Source organism: Tupaia chinensis, unplaced genomic scaffold, assembly GCF_000334495.1.
Source record: "Tupaia chinensis unplaced genomic scaffold, TupChi_1.0 Scaffold000290_1, whole genome shotgun sequence".
In the NCBI taxonomy this organism is placed as follows: domain Eukaryota; kingdom Metazoa; phylum Chordata; class Mammalia; order Scandentia; family Tupaiidae; genus Tupaia; species Tupaia belangeri.
In genome coordinates, this window is record NW_006159775.1 from 1,243,170 (window position 1) to 1,248,361 (window position 5,192).

Genomic DNA, 5,192 nt, shown 5'->3' on the forward strand with positions numbered 1-5,192 from the left:
TTCGCGCCCTTTTTGCTTGCCAGAAAGACAGAAAGCAAGAAATCACCCCCCCAGGGCGGGTGGCCATGCTGCAATCCCTTCTCCTCCATTCTTCTCTTGGGATCTTGGTCACGCACACACACGCGCCCAGTGTGTTAAAGCCACATGGGTCCAGGACTCGAACAGCGGTCAACTACATGGGAGTCCAGCGACATAGCCATTACACTAACTGCTGGTTCCCCAGCTACAAAACAAACTTTAAAAAGAAAGATCTAGCCTGAAGATGGCTGCAGCTGTGGGAATGTTGCTCTAGGCTGACATATGAGCACCATTCCTTGGGACATTTCTGCTTCTGTAGCCCTTAGGCTTTCTGCTTCTGGAAGAACTTGCTTGACAAACCTATTGGGGTCTGATTCTAGACAAGCAATGTTTGCCTTTTGTACCAGTTCCTCATACCAGTCTCCTGCTGCCACCCAGTATGCACCCTATTTCAAAGGTACAGCCTTTGTCAAAGGACAATTCGAAGACCTAAGCCTTGATGACTTTAAGGGGAAATATTTGGTGCTCTTCTATCCTTTGGATTTCACCTTTGAGTGTCCTACAGAAAGTATTGCTCTCAGTGACAAAGCGAATGAATTTCATGATGTGAACTGCGAAGTTGTTGCAGTTTCAGGGGACTCCCACGTTAGCCATCTTGCCTGGATAAATACACCAAGGAAGAATAGTGATTTGGGTCACATGAACATCTTACTCTTGTCAGATTTAACTACACACGTTTCTAGAGACTATGGTGTACTGTTAGAAGGTCCAGGTCTTGCACTAACAGGTCTCTTCATAACTGACCCCAATGGAGTCATCAAGCATCTGAGCGTCAATGATTTCCCAGTGGGCTGAAGTGTGGAAGAGACCCTCCATTTGGTGAAAGCATTCCAGTTTGTGGAAAGCCAGGGAGAAGTCTCCCCAGCAAATCTGACACCAGATTCTCCCACAATCAAGCCCAGTCAGCCTGCTTCCAAAGAGCACTCTGAGAAGGTAAATCAATAGATCATCCCCTGTGCCTGCAGCTCCTCCCACCAGGAACGAACCAGAGTTGCAACCCATTTTTAGCATTCAAAAATGATTACGTAATCATATAGAACCATGATCCTAATCCTATAGAAGGCAAAAAAATAAAAAAATAAATAAAAAAACAATTATACTTGTATTCATAACTGTTAGTTACTCTAAATGTTTTGTTTTTGTAACTCGGGCTGAGACTTTTTAAAATGTCAGCGCCATATTAGGGAGTCCTGTATTGGTAACAACCGATGTCTAGCTAGATTTTACAGGCTGCTTAGTTCATGGTCATGTCTTCAGTGGGTAAAGGAAACTCTTCTTTCTTAGCCTTACTTAAACATTTGTCTACACCAAAGTAATACAAGTATCAAAAGCTTCTGATCAAGGGTCCTGAAATCTTTTTTTCTTTGTATTAAACTGAATTTTCTTTTAAAGATCGTAGTTTTAAGTTGTTAGTATCAGCAGTCTAGCTCTCACGATGCATGTGATTGAAACAATGTGAACCATGTTACCAAAAGAACACAGTGGCACAGCGACTTAACTGATCATGCATGGTCCCCATCCTTGAGTTTATAATTTACATGGTGATTTTACTTGTTAGCTGACTTAGTGTCTACATACATTTCTAGGTGTTGATTAGGTATGATTATAAAGAATGTTTATTCAATCCAGGGATTGCATTTTGACATCATCGTTAATTCATTTCTTTCTTGAAGTGTTCCATGTAAAATATATAATAGAAAATAAAACTATTTAAAAATATTTACAATTTTAACACCAAAAAATATCTAGAGAAAAGACAAAATGGTTTTTAAAACATGACCAGCTTTATGCTGTGTACAAGAATGATTTAGAACAATACAGGAGCCAGCAGGTGACATGACAGTTAGGCACTGGGCTCACACATGGATGGCTGTAAATAAAATCTCAGGCCAGGCAGCTTTCTCTCTCTCTCTCTGGTGAGTAAACATGCCCTGCAGCAAATTTAAAAATGATGATGATGATAAATAAAACGAAATTATTTTTTAAAAATTAACAGTCTTAAAAAATGGTCTAAAGGAAAGACAAGATGGCTTTTAAAACATGACCAACTTTATGCTGTATATAAAAAATGTATTTAGAATATAACAATATAGAGGCCAACAGGTGGCAAGGTGGCTAAGGCACACTGGACTCCCTGTCAACCAAGGTTTGGGCCCTGGACTTGGCAGCTTGACAATTATGCCAGGTGCATGTATGTGCATGCCCAAAATCCCAGGAGAAGAGGCAGCGTGGACATCTTCCCTGGGGTGGGGGAGGGGAGGGGATGATTTCTCGCCTTCCCTCTCACTGTCTCTCTCTGGCAAGCACCCAAGCCCTGTGACAAAAACAAAAACAAAAACAAAACCTTTAAAAACATATATATTGGGAACCAGCAGTTAGCGTAATGGCTATGTCGCTGGACTCCCACGTAGTCGACCGTGGTTCGTGTCCCGGACCCAGTGGCTTAAAACTCATGCCGGGCGCGTGTGCGTGCGTGCCCAAGATCCCAAGAGGAGAATGGAGGAGAAGGGATTGCGGCATGACCATCCCCCTGGGGGGTGATTTCTAGCTTTCTGTCTCTCTCTTTCTGTCTGGCGAGCGCACGCGCCCTACAGTGAAAATCTCTCCAAAAAAAACCCAAAAAACAAAAAATATATATATTGGGGCCAGCAGGTAGCATGGTGGTTGAGGCACTGGGCTCCCACATGGCTGACAGCAGTTTGAGTTGTGGGTCTGGTGCCTTGCTTTCTCACTTTCTCTCTCCGGTCAAATTAAAGAATAACAATGGTAATAAATAAAATTAAATAATTCTTAAGAAAATAACACTATAAGCAAGTCACAAATAAAAAGATGGCAAAGGATATCTCATACAATCAAAGGAAAGCAATGGTGGCTATGTTAATATCGGATAGAGCACGATCCGGAGAAAATTACTAGGAAGAGAAGGACATTATACGCCAGAAGAGTCAATCCACCAAGAAGACACACTTAAACATGTTGCTGTTAACACAGAGCTACACAACACGTAAAGCAAAAACAGACCATAATCGGGAACACAGCACAGATCTCAATTAATTAAAAGAACTGAAACCATACGAAGCATGTTCTCCAACCACAATGGAAAGAAATTAGAAGCCATAACACAAAGGTAGTGGTAAACTCTCGAAGCACTTAGGAACTTGACAGCTCACTTTGAAATAATCCCTAAGTCAAAGAGGAAGTCACAATAAAAATAAAAATATATACTGAATTAAATAAAAATAAAGAGCTAGCAGGTAAAAGTGACTGGATCCTACATGGTTGACTGTGTGGTTTGAGTACGGGACCCAGTGGCTTGAAAAATACGTGGGACACATGTGTGTGCACACCCAAAATCTCCAGAGGAGAATGGAGAAGGAACCGCAGTGTAGACATCACCCCTGCGGGTGGGAGGGAGAGGGTGATTTCTCACTTTCCCTCTCTCTCTCTCCAGCAAGTTCATATGCTCTATAGCAAAATAACAAACAGGGGGGAAAAAATCTAAAAGAAAACAAGCTTAAAAAAAAAAAAAAAAAAAGGACCAGCAGGTGGAATGGTGGTAAAGGTGCTGGACCCCTACATGGTCAACCACAGTTGGAGTCCAAAACACGGCAGCTTGAAAATCATGCCAGGTAGTATGTGTGCATGTGTACGTGCCCAGAATCCCAGGAGGAAAATGTCAGAGAAGGGACTGTGGCATGGCTGCTGCACAAGGTTAGGGGGGAGGTAGTGATTTCTCACTTTCCCTCTCTCTCTCTCTCTGGTGAGCATACGCGCCCTATGGCAAAAAAAAAAGGGGGGGGGGAGGGTGTGGGGAATGGCAGTAGATGGCATAATGGTTACGTCACTGGACTCCCACATAGCCGACCACAGTTTGAGTCCTGGACCCAACAGCTTAAAACTCACACTGGGCATGTGTGCATGGGTACCCAAAATCCCAAGAAGAGAACGGAGGAGAAGGGATTTTGGCATGACCATTTCCCCTTGGGGGAGTGACTTCTCGCTTTCTATCTCTCTGTCTCTGTCTCTCCAGTGAGTTCATGTGCCTTATAGCAAAAATCTCTCAAAAAAAAAAAAATAGTGAGAAACCATATGTGGTGAATATGCAGAGGAAATGATCAGTTGTTATTACTGGTGGGACTATAAAATGTGACAGCCGCTCTAGACAACAGTTTGACAGTTTAAAAAACGGAGCTAGGACCAGCAGTTGGCATAATGATTATATCACTGGACTCCGATGTAGTCGACCGTGGTTTGAGTCCTGGACTCGGTGGCTTAAACTCACACTGGGCGCATGTATGTGCGTGCCCAAGATTCCTAGAGGAGAATGGGAGGAGAAGGAATTGTGGCATGACCATACCCCCTGGGGGGTGATTTCTCACTTTCTGTCTCTCTGTCTCTCTCTGCCTTTCTGGTGAACGCATGTGCCCTATAGCAAAAACCTCTTAGAAAAACCAGGGCCAGCAAGTGGCATGGTAGTTAAAGCACTGAATTTCCACATGGCCAACCATGGTTCAAGTCCCAGTTCCAGCAGCTTAAAAATCACAGCAGGCACATGTGGGCACATGCCCAAAAACCTGAGAGGAGAATGAAGGGAGAAGGGACTGCAGCATGGCCATCCCACAGAGGGTGATTTCTCACTTTCCCTCTCCCTGTCTCTCTCTGGCAGCACACATGCCCTATGGCAAAAACCTAAAGCAAACAAACAAAAATATAAAAACCCCACACTAACATAAACTACCACAACCCAACCCTTGTCCTCTTTGGCATTTAACCAGGGAAATTAAGATTTCACACAAAAACGTGTACAAGAACACATCTGTAATCGCCGAAAACTGGAAACAACCAGATGTTCAGCAAAAAAAAATACACCCATACTGTGGAGTAGTATTCGACAATAAAAAGGAAACAATTACTGGGCTGGGCCTGTAAATGCAGTGCTTCAGGAAATGGGATCTTACATCGTTGAGCACTGTTTGCAGATCAGCCCTGATAGCTTAAATATGCCAGGCACATGGGCACACACAGAAAATCCTGACAGGATGAAGAAATGGAAGATGAAGAATCAGTGGTGTGCTCACACTTCATTGAGGGATGTTTTCTCTCTCTCTCTCACA

At 43.2% G+C, this 5,192-nt stretch overlaps 1 pseudogene; it reads left to right on the forward strand.

Annotated features, from left to right (window-relative positions):
• The first annotated feature begins 262 nt into the window (after nucleotides 1–262).
• LOC102486166 (thioredoxin-dependent peroxide reductase, mitochondrial pseudogene) lies at nucleotides 263–1,023 on the forward strand (annotated as a pseudogene).
• The last annotated feature ends 4,169 nt before the right edge of the window (nucleotides 1,024–5,192 follow it).